Genomic DNA, 22,241 nt, shown 5'->3' with positions numbered 1-22,241 from the left:
GCTAGCATAGTTTCACTAGTTCGACTGGAATTTGCCCTAAACATGTTATAAGAACATATTAGCCTAAACACATTTGATCGATATCAACACAGCAAGTACGGTGTACCCAGTACAAATTGTGTCTAAATCTTTTACTCTCTCAAATTGTTAGGTCGATCAAAGTTAATTAGATATCGAACAACAACCTAAACATTTTTCTTATGCTCAGTTGTTTAAAGGGTAATTTTGCTCGAGAAAAGGACAAGACACTTGTGATCTTTACTTAAACTTCTATAGATCGTCAAAATGATGAAACGTGTCGTTGTATATCTCAGAGATGCCGCCATCTTGGTGTTCTTCATTACCCAAGGTAAATATTTTAATCTTACAACTGTCGCTATCATGTTTCCTTCTTTACCCAAGGTAAATATTTTAATCTTACCACTGTCGCTATCTTGGCGTTTTTTATTACCCAAGGAAAATATTTTACGCTTACCACTGTCATAGAAAATGTAGTACTAGAAAATGTGCAATTATGAAATAAAAGTATAAAACAGTAAAGTTCCCCTTCCGAACCTGACGGTATATGCGGCAAGTGAAGTAGAGTTCACCTGTTTATGTGACATCGGCATATGAAGGGATATGAAGCCGCCTTTACTTTCCCTAACAGGGGTTAGGTACCTATCAGAGCTAGGTGGGCTATGGGACGGTCTACTGACTTGAACCCGGATTCGAACTCGAGACTTTGACCCATCGATGAAAGAATATTTGGTAAACACCATGTTCAGTCCCCTATATATATAAGGTGAATCTGGAACGATGTACGGACTCGAGACACCGGATTCGAACACGAGACTTTCGGATTTGCAGGCGTACTCTCTACCCTCCGACCACACCGCCACATAATGTGCCTACTAAAATATTATTTTTTGTAAATGATAAATTTGATAAATAACTGAACAATAATTGGAACCCTTCTGAACATATACATTTATTTTCTCAGTTTAATGATTTATTTTTGGCAAGTAACTAGTAAGTTAGTCATTTTACTGTTTCAATTTAAAACAGATAACTAGTAAGTTAGTCATTTTACTGTTTCAATTTTGGCAAGTAACTGGTCAGTTTGTCCCTTTGGTATTTTCATTTTTGACAAGTAACTAAGTAATCTGACAACTGAGATATCTGTAGACAGCAAATCTTGAGCTTCCATTGATATATCCAGTTTGACACTAATAGATTAATACATTGGGAAATGGCATATAAAGTTATATTCACATTTTGTAATAATCTTAATGTTAGTTTATCGACTAAACTTTACATTTAATTTTATTCCCAGATTATTACTATTGACCATCAATATAATGTAATGCTCAACAGAATACGCTTTATTTTATTTTCATCATAGGTTGGGCTCTATTTTGTAAACGCTATTGCTGGTAAGAATTTGTTTAAATTTTACTTAAGGTTTTTAAGATTTTACAGGTTTCGTAGAATATAGTTGGTGTTCTGCTAGTGTTTCTTACTTTTTTACGTGTTTGTTTTAAGAAAGATATATTTAAATTGGCAGTGAAAAGTACACAAGATATTTTTAGCATACTTTGTATAGTGCTCATATTTTGCTATGTGGTTGTGTGTGGATTTTAGGGAAAAATAGGGTAAATATTGCATACACGTCGCCCATATATTTTACACATCTACTGTTTCACTCAATGATTTGTTTGTTTTTGTTTCTCGTGATTTCTTCTAAGTCCGAAGTTGTTTTGAGTAGGAGCAGGACATCATCTACGGTCAATCACCCCAATCCCCAACCCCCACCCTAGAGGCGCAGCGAACCTTCCTGGCGCCCGGCGACAAACTTTCAACTGGCGCCCCACGCCCTGGAAAAGAAGTTTCAGTTTGACGTCCCGCCCCGGGGAAAAGAAGTTTCAATTTGGCGTCGTGGTCGTCCCCCCGTCCCCCCGGGGACAAACTAAATTTGACGCCCCCCCCTCAATATTTTTTAATATTTAGATGCAAAACTGCAGCTAAAATGAGCTTTTAATTTTTTTTCAACCCATTTTGGCGCCCATAGGGTCGGCACCCGGGGACATATGTACCCCTCGCCTCCTCCACACGTACACCAGATGAAATACCTGTATTAATTAACCGGTAAAAAAAACCTGTAAGACACAACTTACCCTAGTCAATTGTCAGGGAACTGGTTTGGGGATTTGGATAGGATTGTGTTTGCAGGACCTCAGCTACGGTCAATCATCTCCCACTTCACCAGATGAATTACTTATATATTAATAAACAAAATTAAAATTAAAAAGAAACTAAAAAAAAAACAAACAAACAAAACCAGCCGTCAGAAACAACACAATCACTTGTCAGTTATTGGGAACAGGTTTGGGGTTAGAATAAGGTTGCATTTGCAGCAGTGGCGTAGCGAGATCGGGTGTCACCCCACCTTCTCCCCCCCCCCCCCCCCCCAAGAAAAAAAAATAGATTCCATATACACTTGTAAGTTTGTGTATATGCATGTGTATAATTATTTAAATATTTTTTTTTCTGCTGAATGTATTTAATTCCCCCCCCCCTCCACCCCCATACATGGTTTAACATATAGCTTATTACGATTCTCAACCAAACCGTTTTCCTCAGGAATATATATTGCAACGTTGAGTTTATGTAACTCTCCCCATCCCCCTCGTCACCCCCACGGTGATTGCTTTAAACTGTGCTCAGATAATACTAACGATTTGTATCTATATTAGGTTATAAATTCAGCTGGATGTTGCATGTTATCTTTACTATTAGCAGATTTACGTCATGGTGTCACCCCCCCCCCCCACCCGCGTCGGGATTTGTCCACTTAGCTCTTAAAAGACTATTTATATTAATCATTTAATAAAGTGAAATTATCATTTTTCTGTATATATGTTGCTTATTTTTGCTTTGGTGTCACCCCCCCCTCCCTAAACGGTGTCACCCGGTGCGGCCCCCCCCTCGCTGCGCCACTGATTTGCAGGACATCAGCTACGGTTAATCACCCCCCCCCTTCCACTACCCCTACCAGATAAATTGCCTGTATATTAATTAACTCCTGTAAAGAAAACAATAAAATCAGCTGTAGGTAACATTTAAGAAACAGGTTTTGGGGTTAAGAATAGAGTTGTATGTTTGTGAAATCATACATGATCAATACCCCCCCCCCCCCCACACACACATTAATTGCCTGCATGTATAGTAATTAACGCCGGTAAATAAAAACAACCTTAGGACAAAACGTCTCCCTGTCAATAGATAGGGCTGGTAAGTAGGTCACCAACCTGTTCTATGGCTCATGCAGGTTTGATTGAGCCGTATAACTGGTTGGTGACCTACTTACCAGCCCTATTATTAAGGAGCAGTTTTGGGGGTTTGGATTTGGTTGAATTTTCTAATGCTCTAGATCAGGGGTCTCCAAACTACGGCCCGCGGGCCAGATGCGGCCCGCGAAGTCCTCTCATCCGGCCCGCGGAGATCTTTTTGTCCAAGGCAAAATCGTTTGTTGGTGATGGCTGAGGATCTTTGCCCAGAAAAATCAAAGACATGCCTGGAAGAAACTGGCCCCCGAACTGAAATTTGAGAGTTAATGCGGCCCTCGGACTGAAAAGTTTGGAGACCCCTGCTCTAGATGGAATAATCTTATTCTGCACTTTGCTGGATTCCATGTGTACACGTATACGTGTGAGCCTTATTGAGTGCAAATGTAGGCGTGCATGTGCGTGAATGTATGGATATGTGTATAATATATGTGATATGTTGCAGAGGCGTAGCTACTCTTCTCGGCGCCCGGGGACAAACTTTCCCTCGTACTTTTGATTTGCACCCCCCTCAAACTTTGGATTTCCCCCCCCCCCTTCAAATTTTCAATTTATTTTTCCAACCCAGTTTGGCGCCCCCCCCCCCTAAGGTCGGCGCCCGGGGACATATGTCCCCCCCCTCGCTACGCCTCTGATATCTTGTAAGGGTGGGAGACTAAAGGTTTGGGAATGTATCAGTGGGGCGTGTATTGGATCAAGGAGAATCAACGAAATAGTTTTCAACATCGTGGTATTCGTGTGTGTGTTTACTTGCTAAAACAAACTTTACTTTCGTGCTTTAAAATTACTTTTTTATTTTTCTCGAAGGGATACAGAGGCTGGTAGAAAGTGTGAAATGGATTGTGATTGGATGGGATAGTGATTGTGATGTGATCAACCGTATAGTGCATTTCCTAAATGGTCGACTGTCACAGTGAAAACTAGCAAGCCAGAGTGATAAGCCTCAGATTTTAACGTGTAATAAACAATGACCAAAACGAAAATTAAAAAAATAAAACTGTATTTTCTTTTATTTTAAATGATTTTTTTTTGCCTACGCTAATATTGATAATAATTAATTTATTAACCGTCTAGATACAATGTTATCCATTGCATACCCCCGCTATAATTTGATACAGTGTCGTACAGTGTTTTAAAAACATGTTTGTCCATGGTAATATGTAGCAAGGCGACAGATTCAAAATACATTTTAACAAAGCAATTTTAATCTGCAAAGATACATTTTAAAAAAAAATCAGCAAGTTGGGTGTATTCATATCAGAAGGCGTGGCCTAGCGATAGAACGCTAGAATGCTGACATGAAGTTTGAATCCGGGTTTAAGTCACTGAAACGTCACTAAGTACACTCAGCTGTAATGGGTACCTAAGTCATGTTGGGGAAAGTAAAGATGGCTGGGCAAAGTGCTGACAACACTATACCTTTAAATACTAAGGGCAAGAAATATAGGGACTCTTTTTCAACTGCCCAATGGAGCGTTAGGTCTAAAGAGGAATGTTTTTTTTCTTATAGTGTAGTCATGTGGCCATTATGTAGTCATGTGGGTATTATAGCGGCCATTATAGTGTGGCCTGGGTATTATAGCGGCCATTGTAGTGTAGCCTGGGTATTATAGCGGCCATTGTAGTGTAGCCTGGGTATTATAGCGGCCATTATAGTGTAGCCTGGGTATTATAGCGGCCATTATAGTGTGTGTTGCCTGGGTATTATAGCGGCCATTATAGTGGGGCCTGGGTATTATAGCGGCCATTATAGTGGGGCCTGGGTATTATAGCGGTCATTATAGTGTGGCCTGGGTATTATAGCGGCCATTATAGTGTGACCTGGGTATTATAGCGGACATTATAGTGTAGCCTGGGTGTTATAGCGGCCATTATAGTGTAGCCTGGGTGTTATAGCGGCCATTATAGTGTAGCCTGGGAATTATAGCGGCCATAATAGTGTGGCCTGGGTGTTATAAAGGCCATTATAGTGTGTCCTGGGTATTATAGCGGCCATTATAGTGTAGCCTGGGTATTATAGTGTAGCCTGGGTATTATAGCGGCCATTATAGTGTAGCCTGGGTGTTAAAGCGGCCATTATAGTGTGGCCTGGGAATTATAGCGGCCATTATAGTGTGTCCCGGGTATTATAGCGGCCATTATAGTGTGTCCAGTATATTATAGTGGCCATTATATTGTGTCATGTGTATTATAGCGGCCATTATAGTATGGCCTGGGTATTATAGCGGCCATTATAGTGTGTCCTGGGTATTATAGCGGCCATTATAGTATGGCCTGGGTATTATAGCGGTCATTATAGTGTGGCCTTGGTATTATAGCGGCCATTATAGTGTGTCCTGGGTATTATAGCGGCCATTATAATGTGGCCTGGGTATTATATCGGCCATTATTTGTGTCCTTGGTATTATAGCGGCCAATATAGTGTGTCCTGGGTATTATAGCGGCCATTATAGTGTGTCCTGGGTATTATAGTGGCCATTATAGTATGGCCTGGGTATTATAGCGGCCATTATAGTGTGGCCTGGGTATTATAGCGGCCATTATAGTGTGTCCTGGGTATTATAGCGGCCATTATAGTATGGCCTGGGTATTATAGCGGTCATTATAGTGTGTCATTGGTATTATAGCGGCCATTATAGTGTGTCATTGGTATTATAGCGGCCATTATAGTGTGTCATTGGTATTATAGCGGCCATTATAGTGTGGCCTGGGTATTATAAAGGCCATTATAGTGGGGCCTGGGTATTATAGCGGCCATTATAGTGTGGCCTGGGTATTATAGCGGCCATTATAGTGTGTCCTGTGTATTATAGCGGCCATTATAGTGTGGCCTGGGTATTATAGCGGCCATTATAGTGTGTCCTGGGTATTATAGCGGCCATTATAGTGTGTCCAGTATATTATAGTGGCCATTATATTGTGTCATGTGTATTATAGCGGCCATTATAGTATGGCCTGGGTATTATAGCGGCCATTATAGTGTGTCCTGGGTATTATAGCGGCCAATATAGTCTGTCCCGAGTATTATAGCGGCCATTATAGTGTGGTCGGGGTATTATAGCGGCGATTATATTGTGGCTTGCGTATTATAGCGACCATTATAGTGCGTCCTGGGTATTATAGCGACCATTATAGTGTGTCCTGGGTATTATACCGTGACTAATGAATGGTATCCTTATCAATGCGGTCCGTATAATATGTCTAGTAAAATGTATGCAGTGCACTGAACAAGGAACGTGTGTTCAGTGTAAAGTATCCTATGACTACTTAAGTGTGGACAATACAATATGGCCAGTGCAATGTGGTAAGTTAGTTATTGAAAGCACAACTATGGTCAGGTAAGCGTAGGCGAGTTAATTTTTTTTTTCAGTTAAAAGTTAAAAACGATCTTTAAGACAGCCCACTGTGTTTTAGTTAAACTTTCTCAAACTGGTATTTCGATTATCGATAATTAGTTATTGAGTAACTAGCACATTCTTTTCAGTAAACTACAGTTAAGTAAGCTTAAGGTTGTTTTTAAAAGATACAAGACATAGCACGCGGGGTGAAAGGTCTACAGATCGTCAACATTGTGACAAGATGAATTCTCTTGTAGTCTACATCATATACCTTGCCATCTGGCTCTTCTTCATTACCCAAGGTAATTAGGGTAATCATTGTATTCTAACGTAACTTTTGTCTAAAAAAATATACCGTTGGAAAAATGTGCACGGAAAATGTATGATTGGGATTTTTGTAACTAAGTATTAGGCAAGTAGCTGTACAATTTATGATACATTTTATCTTTGGCTAGTAGGTGTTTAGTTTGTTTTAGATTTCATGTTTGGCTAGTAAGTGGTGAGTTTCTTTTAGCTTTCATATTTGTCAAGAAGTTGGTTAAATTATTTAATTAAGATTTATTCTTTGACATATAGATGGTTTGTTGTTTTTAGCTTTTATGTTTGGCTAGTAGATAGTTAGTTTGTTTTAGATTAACTTTGGCTAGTAGGGTTGTTTCAATTTAAGCAAATAACTGGTAAGTTAGTCCTTTTACTGTTTCAATTTAAGCAAGTAAATGATAAGTTAGTCATTTTACTGTTTCAATTTAAGCAAGTAACTGGTCAGTTTGTACCTTTGGTATTTTCATTTTGACAAGTAGCTAAGCAATTTGACACATGAGATATCTTGAGTTACCATTAAGATATCCACATTTACACTTCTAACAGAGTAAAACAATGCAGGTAAATTTATATATTTTACTTTCATCATTTATCTTTTATTTGTGTTAGTTAATCAGACTTAGCTATATATTTAATACCGTTTCCAGATTATTACTATTAAGCAACAATATAATACAACATAATACGCTTAATTTTATTTTCATCATAGGTTGGGCTCGAAGTTGTAGACGCCATTGCTCGTGAGTAACGCATATCAACAATTAAACATTAACAAACACTTTTCTAGCTAACACGTCAGGAAATACAAGTTTTGTAAATTTAAGTTTTGTAGAACTGTTTGTAATAAATCTTTTTATTATTTACTTAAGGGTATAGGATTTAACATGTTTTGTAAAATATGGTTGGTGTTGTGATGGGTTTGCTTAATTTAGTTTGGGACATGTGTATAAGTGAAATAGCCTTTATGTGTGGGAGTCAAATGTAAGTGTAAGCTTGTATTTGCGTGAATGCATGGACGTGTATAAACGTGAAGTGTGTTTTTAGTATGCGAGACAAAAAGTTTTTTTGAATATATGTGGGCGCGTACTTCATGAACGATAAACGAGATAATTATCAACATCGTTACACACACACACACACATATATATATATATATATATATATATATATATATATATATATATATATATATATATTACCAATCTATGTACTTTAAAAATACTTTTTTATTGTTCTCGCAGGGTTACAAGGGTTGGTACAATATGTCGCACTGATTGTGGTTGGTGGGCATAGTGATTGTTGTGTGATCAAACGCATAGTGCATTTCCTAAATGGTCGACTGTCACGGTCAAAACTAGCAAGCCAGAATGATGAGCCTCAGATTTGAACGTATGTAATAAACAATGACCAAAATGGAAATTAAAAAATTAAAACTATTTTTTTAAATGATTTTTTGTATATGCTAAAATTGATAATAATTAATTTATTAATCGTCTAGATACAATTTTATCCATTGAATACCCCCGCTATAATTTGATAGCTCGTATATACAGTGTTTTAAAAACATGTTTGTGAGAGATGCTAATAGTGAAATAAAAATTAAAACGAAAGCAAGAATGTTGGAAGGAAACATTGTACACTTCAGCAGACAAGGCATACCTGTAAATAAGAAAATCATTTGGAACATAAAACAAATTCGATATAAAACAAGCATAAGACAAGTGACAATACATGCCGGTAAAATTCGGGAAACAAAACAAACAAAAAAAAACAACAAAAAAATGGATGCCACTGAAATAAACATTCTCCGTTTGTACCCACATAGGAAAAGAGTTGATGGCGGACTTCAGTGTGCTCTGGTTAAACCAGCATCAATAGGAACACAAAACAAATAAGGTACAAGAAACCAGAAGACCTTTGATAATGATATCAGTGTAACCTAGACACTAAAAAAAAAAAAAAAAAAAAAAAAAAAAAAAATTAATAGACAAGTTAGAAAATGTTTAGGAAGTAAATTGTTGCCTATAACTTGTGACCAACTTAATGTGTAAAATATGTACAGTAAAATATGTACAATATGGCCAGTACAAACAGCCGTTATACAGTTGTCAATACAATATGGCTAGTACAATACAGCCGTTATACAGTTGTCAATACAATATGGCTAGTACAATACAGCCGTTATACAGTTGTCAATACAATATGGCTAGTACAATACAGCCGTTAAACAGTTGTCAATACAATATAGCCAGTATCATGCGATCGTTATACAGTTATCAATACAATATAGCCAGTACAATACAGCCGTCGTCAAAAGAGCGCACGACAAAAGAGCGCCGACATAAGAGCGCCGACAAAAGAGCGCCGACATAAGAGCGCAGTCAAAAGAGCGCAGACATAAGAGCGCAGACAAAAGAGCGCCGACATAAGAGAGCCGACAAAAGAGCGCAGTCAATTATAAAAACACATGTTGTAAGCTAAACAAATATGGCATTAAACAATCGGCGGTGCGATAAAACGACATGTGTTTATTTATATATTGTGGTTAATATGGTATAAATGCAGTTTGAAAATATTTCTAACCCAAGTAACATGTAGAAGATCGAATCACAGAAAGGGAAGGTTATTATATTGGTCGAAAGCTACATATATCGAAAGGACAGAGCAACTGCTGATGGAAGTAGGCCATGCAGATGCTGCAAGAAAGATGGCTGCCGAGGACGGATGAAAATGCTGAACGATGTTGTTCTGTCATCATCGGAACACAATCAAGCTCCTGATCCGGCTAAAAACGAAGCAGCGAAATTTGTTTCGGCTATACGAAAACGAGCAGTGGAAGGGGTGGAAAAACCAAGGCAGATTATACAACAAGCCAGAGCAGGAATTTCGATGGCAGTAGCACCTCATTTGCCGGCATACGTCGCTTCACCACGTGCAATAGAAAGACAGAGAAAACGCAAGCAGCTGCCATAACCTAATCCACAGAACGTTGCAGAGATAAAAATTCCTGAACCTCTTCAAACGACAATAAGAGGGCAAAATGAACATTGTTTTGTGGATGGAACTTTCAGAGTTGCACCAGTAATCTTCTATCAGATATTTACAATTCATGCTTTAATAGATAACAAGGCAGTGCCTCTGAAAATCTACCCCGTACAAACAACTCAGTCGAGGCATGGCGTCGCGCATTCCAACAAACGGTAGATTGCAATCATCCTTCCGTTTTTAAATTGATCAACCAGTTTCGTCTGGAACAAGATCACATCAAAATCGAACTGGAACGTCATCTAGCTGGAGTTAATCAACCAGAAGCTTCAAAGAACAAATATGTTCAGCTGAACCGAAATTGCAGGCGATTGCTTCAACCTATGCTAATGGTTCAATGATGGACTACCTACGAGGTATAGCCCACAACTTAGCATTATAAATGCAACTATAAAGAACCGTTTCATTAATCTGAACTTATTTTCATTTTGTTACATTTCGTTTCAGTTTGTGTTCTCACTTTAGGCCTAACATTTAAAATCTGTGTATGTGTTACTAGATTGCGTTTTGAATAATTCGACTTCATGTTGATTATATCAGTTTTTTAGTTAAAGAAACTGAACAATTAGTTTTTTAATGAAACAATAAAGAGTTAACTGGATATAATGTTGACCACATTATACCCTTGTATGCCGAGTTCATTGAAACATATGAACTCTACTTCATCTGTCTAATGTGTCTTGGGCACAAACGGGAAAAGATGATGTTGATAGTGTTGTCGTGAGGTCAAATTATGTGGCCTGTTTTAAGTACACTGCTCTCTTTTTTAATTGTGGTCAATAAAAATGGCCAACGGGCCAGTGTATCTTCTCAAGTGGCGGCGTGGTCGAATGGTAGAGCGCTCGGGTACTAGTCAGAAAGTCTCGAGTTTGGATCTCAGTCCGAGTTGGGGACTGTAGGATGTGCCTGAGTCCACTCAGCTCTGATGGGTAACCGACTCACTTTGGGGAAATTAAAGGCGGCTGGGCATAATGCTGATCAACATTCATATACTGAGGTCAAGAAACAACTCTACTTCATCTGCCCTATGGATCTTTAGGGAAGCTCTACATTTTTTTAGCACTAGGTTTTCACGTGGCTTGTATAATATAGTGGCGTGTTGCCAAAGATCTGTATCGCCAAGTATTCAGCACAATGTAGCAAATATAGCCTGGCCAATAGAATTTAGCTATGTGGCATGTATACAATTATGTATACACTGTGCTATTACAGCGGTCACTACACAAAGTAGTTTTGCACACAGCTTCTTCCAGGCATCTCTCCACCGACCCCTCCCCCCCCCCTCAACGAAGAAAGTCTACCGCATTCACACACAAAAAAAAAAAAAGAATTTCTATCGAAAATATATAATTTTAACAGTGTCCACCCACCCCCCCCCCCGTCCCCCCGGAAATTTTAGTCCGCCCCCTTCCCGAAAATTTAAAGTTTCCCCTCCACTCCTCCACCCCCACCCCCCGCCCCGCCCTCTGATAAAAAAAGCCTAGAAGAGACACTGGTTTTGAAATCAAAATAATGTGACAAGTTTAGGTAGGCCAACATAGATCAGATTGTAAATAAAACCAAAGTAATTTTCTATGTGGCCAGTATAGTGTTGGCCATTTAAAATGGTCATTATAATTTGGCCTTGTATCCAAAACAAAGTGGCCAGCGCTAAGTCTACTCGTTTTTCGGCCGAGGCGTGTTTTTCAATTTTAATTAACTTAGATATTGATTAACAGTAGTTAGGCAATGTCATTAGACAAAGAGCCACTTGTGAGCTTCACAAGAACCCTAGCAGGTCGTGAACATACTAGAAGATGAAATCTGCTGTTGTAGTTGTTATAGTGTTGTACATCATGGCATTGTTTCTGATTGAACAAGGTAGGTGTTGGTAGTTTTATACGTTAAACATCTGTCTTCAGGAAATTTTTCGTAAAGAAATTATTTGGATTAAAGGTAAAATGCCATTATATATATATATATATATATATATATATATATATATATATATATATATATATATATATATACATATAAATATAAATGTGTACATATATATATATATATATATATATATATATATATATATATATATATATATATATATATATATATATATATATGTATATATACAGGGGCGGAACTACAGTGCCGCCAGACCCCCCCCCTGCCTGGGTGGGCCCAGGCAGTTTAGGGGCCCACAGCCGACTTTAATTTATATATATATATATATATATATATATATATATATATATATATATATATATATATATATGTATATATATATATATATATATATATATATATATATATATATATATATATATATATATATATATATATATATATCGGGGCCCAAAATTTTTTTTGCGGGGTGGCCCTTTTTTTCTAGTTCCGCCACTGTATATATATATATATATATATATATATATATATATATATATTTATTTATTTATTTATTTATTGCTCTTTTGGTTCCATGACAAATGATCTCAGACAAAATATCTTACGGACAAATGATCTCAGTAACAAATTATCTAAGGAAAAATGATCTCTAGGACACAAATGATTTAAAAAAAAATTCCCAGACAAAATAACTCAAGGACAAATGATCTCACGTACAAAAGATATAAGGGCAAATGATACCATGGACAAATTATCTCAGACCAATTATCTCAGACAAACAATATCTCACTGCAAAATATGGATTATTTGTTCTGAAATCAGTTATATAGTAACATATACTTTTATATACATTTATAGTTATTTTATAGACATATACAATTATTTTATATACATATATAATTCTGTTATATATATATATATATATATATATATATATATATATATATATATATATATATATATATATATTTATATTCATTATAAGCTAGATGGTACGTTTATAGTTATCAAAGAAATCTGATCAAGCTTATTGGTTTGAACAATACTTACCTTTTTTTTTTATATCAGGTTTCTGCAGGTTACGTTGTTCTTTCTTGTAGTTAATCTGCTAGTAAGTAAATTATTTTTTACTGCTGAAAACGTGAACAGTTGTCACATTGTGGCAACATCTATATTTTATCTTCTATTGTCTACTACTGTCTTGCGTTACAAAATATTGTGAACATACTGAAATTTTAAAGTTGAAATAGTCTGATGTAACCACTGTCTTCTCTGTAATACGACAAGTTTGCGGAATAGGTGACTCCAGAGTTTTTCCAGGCCCTACCCCCGAAAAAAGTCTATAGTCCAAACGTATTGGATTGTATTTAAAAACATATACTTTCACCAGTATCTCATCTCCCCACCCCCTCAAAAAAAAAATAATAACAAACTCCTGAAAAAAAAAACACAGGATAAATCTTAATCCCACATTTGAACTTTAAAATACTTTGGTTAACAATATTGATTTGTTCACATATACAAACATTATTTTTCAGTCCTCCTGTGTCCCTTAAGTGACTACTAAGTCCTCTGCATCAAGTCTGGTCGATCATGACATTCAAGACTGCCTGACAAATTTTCTTCCGCTTATTTTACGATGGTCAATATCGATTGCTATAGAGATGTATGATCAACTTGGTGTTAAAATAAAAATAAAAATCAAATCCAGATTTAACTTATTTGTGATCTTCATTTTTCTCTTATATTCTAATAAAAAATATGCTTTACGTTACGTATAATTACATACATTAGTATTCCCAAAACTTACGTACACCACAAAATTTAAAAAAAAAAGTAAAGTAAACCTTCAAATTTGGCGGTTCATGGGGCTGGTGAAGTAGAGTTTACCTGTTTCAGGGAATTCGACATATGAAGGGATAGTGTAGGTAGTCAGTTTTAAAACCAGCTGCTTTTACTTTCCCCTTCGTAAGTCAGGTACCCATCAGAGCTGGGTGGACTCAGGGAAGTTCGACGTACACGATCCGGTGATTCGAACTCGGGACTTTCAAACCAACACTGTTGGACGCTCACATTTGTTTCAACAAAACATATATCAAAACAAAATGCCTCATTTGTTAAACGATATCTATATCTATATATTGATTGATCGTGCTGACCAATGTAAAAATCGCTATGTATGAAGCATACTAAAAAAATATAAATATAATAGCTATAATGCTGGCTTTTAAAACTAGTATTGTATTATGTAAGCATTGAAAAGAAAACCAATATTGAACCTACATTCATCTACTTAAGGATCCTATATTTTCTCTAATACGCTCTCTATCTATTCTTGTTTTAATTGAATGCATCCACCCTGCTATTAAATGATGTACACGTATGTGTCCTTAAGAGGTAGCCCTTTTGAACCTGTGGGCTCATGATGCAGGTGAAGTGGAGTTTACCAGTTTTAGTCAACTGGGCATTAGGCAATAGCTTATTCTGTACTAGGCCCTGACGCCTCTGTTTTCCAGAACGTGAGTCAGGTGACACTCACTGCCAGGTGGAATATTGGACTTTAAAGACTCGCTGGATCAGAACTCGAGAGTTTTGGTCTAAAACAGGGGTCGGCAACCTTTTGAGATGGAAGAGCCAAATGTTACTATTTTCAAAATTTCACAGTATTTAAAGAGCCACTAACATGTTTTAAAAATATTTGGTATTTGATCAGAATTAGGTAGATACATTGTATTTGCTATTTAAAATAAATACCATTAAATATAAAATAATATGTATTCATATAAAAACATACATATGTTTTGCCAGAATATTAACCTTAGTAATCAAATAATATAACTATAGGACTATCGAAATCCACTACAGTAGCTGTTAAATTTTTCACTTTTTGTTCTTGACGGATATCCCCGGCTCAGACTCAGAAGGTATCTCCCATTAGCCAGGCAGGCCTCAACAAACTCCGACTAACTGGCTTGGTTTGAATACCGTGTGTAGGTCGCTTCTGTCCTTCGGTTCTCACCAGGCTTATCTTCTACCCACTGAACGCAGGGTAAACTCGTACACCGCCGTCCAGTACCCGGCTAAACAGTAGGAAGCTAATTACTTTAAAAACTACGTCACTCAGATCAAATTAATGATTCCTGACAGATAGAAAAATGCACTTGAGCAGTGGCAAGCATGGAATGGTTGTCACGGAGCTGGTATACAGCACGGCTGTGGGGCTGGGCCTGGTGCACAAGCGGCTGTACGTGTACTCTTTACTACACCTATTTTCACTGTTCTCTGATGAGTTTTTTATCATGTTTCAATTTAAAGTTGAGTTTCTTTACAGTATAATATTCGCTGCGAGTTTTGAAAGTGAAATAATATAACTTTTAATATTTGTGCAAGGAGCTGGAGAGCCGCATCTTGACATCAAAAGAGCCGCATGCGGCTCGCGAGCCGCAGGTTGCCGACCCCTGGTCTAAAACCAACAAATCGGTCTCTATCTTATGTCCCTTAAATTAGGGGAGCCAAAATTGATTAAAACATTGAGTTTGCATAAACATAATCAGAGTAAAATGATTTTATCTTGTTTTAATAGGACTTAAAATAATGATATAGTTTTTAGTAATATTTTTTTTCGGTAATCATTAATATAATAATACAATTTAGATACATTTTGATCATTTACTTAAATGTTAAATTTAAATTTTGTATAGCTATTTACGCGTTTTATTATATATTTTTCACACCTCTTTGTTTTTTTAAATTTATTATTTTAGCTATTTGATTGAAAGTTACATCCCTTGATTAGTTTACAAATGGGAGATAATCCAGATGTGATTCATCCTTTCCAAACTAACCTCGTTTTTTAATGTTAAATCTACGTTTGATGAACCTTTTAAAATATATTTAGGGTCATGAAATAAAACAAGTATAATTATAAATTCAAATTTTACCCGTAGACAAAAAGATACATATTTTTTTGTTTAATAATTAAATGCTGTTTTATAACATGTTGTTTATATGCAACACACATCAGTTCATTTTCTATCCGTTTGTTTGACTCTCAAGCTTGGCCTGTACGTCTTGTATGTAAGCTTCCCTACAATGTTGGTTCTTGCCTTAATGCTCCCGGCTTGAGAAACCAATTTGAAATGCAAATTATAAATATAAACATTATTAAACAAATTATTTTATAATTTATTTTTAAAAGACATAATCTATATGTATAATTCTCTTCTTCGAGCCGTTAGAAAACAAGCTGCAAACGCTCTCCCTACCTCCCCACCCCTACATGGTTTTAGTGAGCTGTGTTCACTCTAAATGTTTACAAGCAGAGCCAACGATTTTAAACATAGGGGGGTGGGAGGGAAGGAAGGGGGGGGGGTTATGGTCCTTAACGAGCTACTTATAGTGTTTTAAAGAAATATTTTCAGTGTCAGCGTTGGTACTGTCGAATTCACAAATTATGAATTATTGAAAATTAGAAACAACTAAATAGCGGCGTATGTTATGCCGCGGGCCGGCTCGTGTATCTAAATCTGCTTATTCTTCTTCTTTTAAAATAATAAAAAACTTTTTTTTTGTCAATGCTTGCCAATATTTTAAAATATAAATAAGTACTATATTGTGACTGTGAGAGGGTTAAACCACTTGATCCACTACCATGTGAGGATACAACTACCATGTTAGGATACCATGCCCATAGTCAGTCATTATGCGGTCACACATCTCAACGATACAGTTGATAATTAAATTGATAAATTGTGTATGGTTGTTTTTTTTTCTTCCGATATGTATTCAGCTACTGGACTCATCGGTTCCGCTTACAATTATCATCCATATGGACGTCTCACAAAATCACTCTCCAAACTGAGTCACACAGGTCATATACACCCTGCCACTAAGACGATCAAGACAAGAACTTACACACAGCAACCAAATAATTAAAAAAAAGCTATCACTCAGATATTGAAAAATATTGATGACAATGGCACAAATCGGTGAAAAAGATATACATTGAATTTAGCCACATATAATACAACGTTTAATAGAATAGAAAAAAAAAATAAAGTAAGAACATCGACAGAAGGCTAAATTACGTAAGCGCTATCAAATTTGCAGCTATTGTTCTTTTCGTGTTACTCACACACACACACACACACACACAAGCACACACACACATACGTACACATATACACACGTACACACTCGTAGGCTGTTGTATAATAATGTGCCTGATTGAATGATATGCAGATTTGTAAATGTTTTATGCCGCTTCACCCCATTCCACTTAGGTTGACGTTGTATTTGATGTCACCCACCCATTTTTTTTTTTTTTTTTGTCGCATGGCGTCAATTTGTGCACACATTGTATAAATCCACCTAGAAAAACAAAATCATTTAAGGGCATGACTCTAAGAGTTATTAATCAATTAAAAAAAAACACATCGGTTTTGTTGTAATTACAACCTTTACTATCATCCCGCCCACCCACCCGAGACGTGGATTGATATAAACTTGAGCTTTGTAAAATAGATATTTCTGGATCCCTATTTGTTAAAGGACAATTTAATTCAAGGGAGTTAATTATTGAACTAAAAGCTACAAAAAAAAAACCTTAGAAAAAAATTAAAATGTAGCATACTTTAATTCAAGGGAGATAACTATTAAATAAATAGCTAGAAACATAATTGCCTAACTAAGGCATAATAAATAAAATACAACTGTATCAATTGTATTATACAATAACAAAAGATTACTATAAATGATAGGCTATATATGATTTACAAAAGTTATTATAATGTTACTTATTGATTACTTAAGAATTACGTTTGATTAAAATTATAAACACATTGGCTTTATTTTAGAATTTATTACACAAGTAAGAATTAATTCATTTTCATCATTCTTCACAATTAAAACCTATTGACTATTTCTGGATCCCTATAATTATGGGACATTACTTTAAAAACTATGTAATGTCATTAACCCGAGAGTCATGTGATCAAATCTAGTGTTCCTATGTAGTCCCTGCTATAATCATCACTAGACTCACACAACTGGACATGCGGGTATATCAAATATCATTAATCGCAATCAATTGCATTCAATCAAAACACGAATAGATGGTGAGCAAGAGTAGACAGAAGGTGTTCCGCTGATTTATTGACACAACTAAACCGAGAGTAGAGAGAAGGTGTTCCTCTGATTTATTGACACAACTAAACCGAGAGTAGAGAGAAGGTGTTCCTCTGATTTATTGACACAACTAAACCGAGAGTTGAGAGAAGGTTTTCCGCTGATTTATTGACACAACTAAACCGAGAGTAGAGAGAACGTGTTCCGTTGATTTATTGACACAACTAAACCGAGAGTAGAGAGAAGGTGTTCCGCTGATTTATTGACACAACTAAACAGAGAGTAGAGAGAAGGTGTTCCTCTGATTTATTGACACAACTAAACAAAGAGTAGAGAGAAGGTGTTCCGCTGATTTATTGACACAACTAAACAGAGAGTAGAGAGAAGGTGTTCCGCTGATTTATTGACACAACTAAGCATAGAGTAGAGAGAAGGTGTTCCTCTAATTTATTGACACAACTAAACCGAGAGTAGAGAGAAGGTGTTCCTCTGATTTATTGACACAACTAAACAGAGAGTAGATAGAAGGTGTTCCTCTGATTTATTGACACAACTAAACCGAGAGTAGAGAGAAGGTGTTCCGCTGATTTATTGACACAACTAAACCGAGAGTAGAGAGAAGGTGTTCCGCTGATTTATTGACACAACTAAACAGAGAGTAGAGAGAAGGTGTTCCGCTGAGTTATTGACACAACTAAACCGAGAGTAGAGAGAAGGTGTTCCGCTGATTTATTGACATAACTAAACAGAGAGTAGAGAGAAGGTGTTCCGCTGATTTATTGACATAACTAAACAGAGAGTAGAGAGAAGGTGTTCCGCTGATTTATTGACATAACTAAACCGATACTTTATATCGGCGTGGTCGAGACGGTGAAGCTCATGGTTGCTAAACCAAAAAGTCTCGAGTTCGAACCCTCGGGCAGAGACAACTCCAAAATTAAACAACTGCTGCCTTGTAGTTTGTTCTTGGTTGGACAAAGACTATGGAAGCAAATCCAAAAAGAAAAGCATGCTGAAATCGGAGTCAATGGCCTCAATGGCGCATAACCAGTTGACACGTAACGCTTAATTGTGTTGGAGGCGTGGTCGAGTCGGCAAAAAGCTCATGGTTGATAAATTCAAACACAGTCTCGAGTTCAAATCTCGATCCCCTTCAACACTAATAATTAAGAACGAAGAAGAAGATTTATTACGTTCGCTGATTTTTTATGTGTTCACGTATTTGTGTTTTTCAAAATTCGCCCTTTCCGACCAATATGTTAAATGACATATGAAATGGAGTTTACCTGTTTATGTGACATATGGGGCCATATTTAGGTCGGTGCTATGCACACTCGTGTTTACATAACGTGTTTCAAGATTCGAACATCTAACTCAGGGGTTCCCAACCTTTTTTTTACTCTAGAGCACATTCTAAAATATCGGTAGGGTGGCGAGCACCACATATTTTTAAAACTCCTTCCATAACTTGTCATTTTCCCATATATGTACATGTACCCGTATATGTACATGTTCATGTACATATACATGTACTCAAATAAATAATTAAAAAAAATAATTGAACTATTATATAATATCAATGTTATAGCGCAAGTCTGTTCTGCATTATATGCATAACTATATTATAACAAGAACTATAACTATCTCCTCGCTCGCCGCTAGACAAGTTCGGACAAGTATCGAACATAATTAATAAACCTAGGCAATCAAAAAAAAAATTAAAACTGTAACAAATGAATAAAAAGAAATCATATTTTAAAATAATGTTTAAGAAAAAAAATTCTGTGTCTGTCGAATAGTGAGAGGCGGGCACAGGGTTGGGAACCCCTGATCTAACTCTTTATTTAACGCCGTCAAATTGATTTGAAAATTATGTCCCATATATACAGGGAGCCAAAAATTAGATCAAAAGAGACTCTACAGCAGTGGTTCCCAACCTTTTTCGTGTGGCGACCCCCTTTTATAAAAATTAAGTGACCCGCGACCCCCATAGAATTAAAAAGCCGAAATTAGTATAGAAATTAATAAGTACTAAAATAAGATTTTCTAGTAGACTTTCAATATGAACTACTCTTTGTAACTGTTTTAATAGCATGAGTAGAATTGCATACTATTCACTAAACCTTCGTGGTTAACTTTTTAATTAATTTTTTTTTTGTTAACGCCAACCTATGTCATTATAATTATCTTAATTTTGTTTTTAATCGAAGAATAGTGTTGAAAATATATTCTCGAAAAGTCACTCAATTTTACGTTTGGGTATGAATACTACCCCAAAATTGTGTCTGCAATTTTTCAACTTACTCGGAATCATTCTGCAAATCAAAGAATTCATCTTGTAATTCATCGGGAATGCTGGCAACATCAAGGAAAGAAGAGAATGAGTAATGCGTAAATGCAGATTCTTCTTCTTTCAGCTCAGAGAAATAGCGATGCAGTTCGTTTTCAAGAGATTCAAGATGCCCAGAAATCGCTTTTTCAAAATTGTAATTATCTCACAATCAGATTCATCTACCACACCGCAGAGTTTCTCAAATTTAAAATATTTCCAAGATTTATTTTCTTTACCGATTTTGCAGTTTTGATAAAAATACCCCGAGATTATCATGGAAAGTTATAATATTCGTTCATTTTCCCTCAAGCTTCAGGTTAAGCTTATGTTGATGTTCGAACACATCTGCTAGGTATGATACTCTCTCCAACCACTCTATGTCGTTTTAAGTATACCAAAAAGTCTTGTTTCCTTTGCACTTCCAAGAACAATTTGATTTCAGATTTCAATTCAAAAACACAATTTACAACATTTCGTTTGACAGCCAGCATACTGTAGTGTAGAAGAGCAGAACCTCGTGATCTATATTAATGTTTTTGCTCAGTTCTTTGAAGGCTCCAGATTTTTTTATAATTTACGACTTATACTAGCAATGGACTCTTGATGTCGATTGGTTAGGGCAGTGGTTAGAGAGCTAAATCTTTTCTGTTTTCTGAAAGCCCGATTTTGAGCTAAACAAAGATGGCGCGCCATCCGTACAAACCCCCACAGCCGTTCTAACCCATTTTAATCATCCAGTTTCAAAAAAGGTATTTATTTTCTCCATGCTATCTTCACAAAAGAGCAACTCTTTTTTGCTATCATCCGCATGAATATAGACACAGACCAGCAACTGCGAACACGAACTCACGTCTGTTGATTTATCAACTTGAAAAGTGGCTGTCGACCACGCCGACCCCTTAAAATTTCTTCTAAATATTTATGTTTTGTTTCAAATTACTAAGGTTTAGTATACCAGTTGGCGACCCCCCAGAAAGACCTTTGGGGGTCGCGACCCCCAGGTTGGGAACCTGTGCTCTACAGGCTTAGTTCATGATAAATATTTCTACACTTGAATGAATGAATCTATAAATAAAACTATGGTGTTTATAATTTTATTTAACTTACATTCTTAAGTTGTCAATAAGCTAAGTTTATTGTTTTTAAAAGATTAAATAGCTAATAGCTACAGTTAATTTATGTTATAATGTAATAAAATGTAAACCGTTGTATGTTGTTTATCATGTCTTAGTTTGACAACGTTTTTTTTTTCATAGATTTTCGCTTAATAGTTATTTTCCATAAGTTACATTTTACTTTAATGGATTAACAAATTGGCGATAATTCATTGCCAAATTCTACGTTCTTATCAAATTCCTTCATATTAGAATATTAGATCACATGCTTACCTACATATTACAGTCTAAGGTTGGAAATATGTCTACATCAGCTATTTACTATAGTAAAAGAAGAGCAAAATCATCACAACTCTTATTAAAAGTATTTTATGTTAGGATATATCGTGATTCATCTACATGACTGAGCAATCATTAAGGGATGCATGGGCAATGGTTTGGCAACCATCGACACTCATCTTTAAAAAAATCAAACATAAGTGGGGTTCCTTAGGTAATACGAAAACCTTTCGGTAACTACTCCTGCGATACAGCAGATGCAAAGATATATAGGTAACGCTTCGTTATTTGGCTAATATGCTGTGTAGGGAGAGAGGGGGACTTACTACATGGGCAACATTTAGCATTTCTTAACTAACTTACTACACTTGCGACTTGATTTTCTACACGCAATCATAAAATAGTCTATCCGACTATGTTTAGTAACAAAAGGGCTTGTAAGTCTACGGTCTCAAAATCAACTAGCTGGCAAGTA

General features: G+C 36.2%; 3 long non-coding RNA genes across 3 annotated transcripts; all 3 read left to right on the top strand.

The window, feature by feature from the left end:
• The first annotated feature begins 196 nt into the window (after positions 1–196).
• On the top strand, positions 197–4,341 carry LOC131930035 (uncharacterized). Its single transcript, XR_009384074.1, has 3 exons — positions 197–349; positions 1,385–1,415; positions 4,134–4,341. It is a non-coding gene; the product is annotated as an uncharacterized LOC131930035 (long non-coding RNA).
• Positions 4,342–6,805: 2,464 nt separating this feature from the next.
• Positions 6,806–8,421, top strand: LOC131930027 (uncharacterized). Its single transcript, XR_009384072.1, has 3 exons — positions 6,806–6,966; positions 7,695–7,725; positions 8,227–8,421. It is a non-coding gene; the product is annotated as an uncharacterized LOC131930027 (long non-coding RNA).
• A 3,344-nt stretch (positions 8,422–11,765) lies between these two features.
• Positions 11,766–13,619, top strand: LOC131929819 (uncharacterized). The gene is made up of 3 exons (XR_009384003.1): positions 11,766–11,890; positions 12,983–13,025; positions 13,453–13,619. It is a non-coding gene; the product is annotated as an uncharacterized LOC131929819 (long non-coding RNA).
• The last annotated feature ends 8,622 nt before the right edge of the window (positions 13,620–22,241 follow it).

The sequence above is a fragment of the Physella acuta genome, unplaced genomic scaffold (genome assembly GCF_028476545.2).
Source record: "Physella acuta isolate Inbredline_101_S28 unplaced genomic scaffold, ASM2847654v3 ptg000096l, whole genome shotgun sequence".
NCBI lineage: Eukaryota > Metazoa > Mollusca > Gastropoda > Physidae > Physella > Physella acuta.
This window is presented reverse-complemented; position numbering and strand designations above follow the sequence as displayed.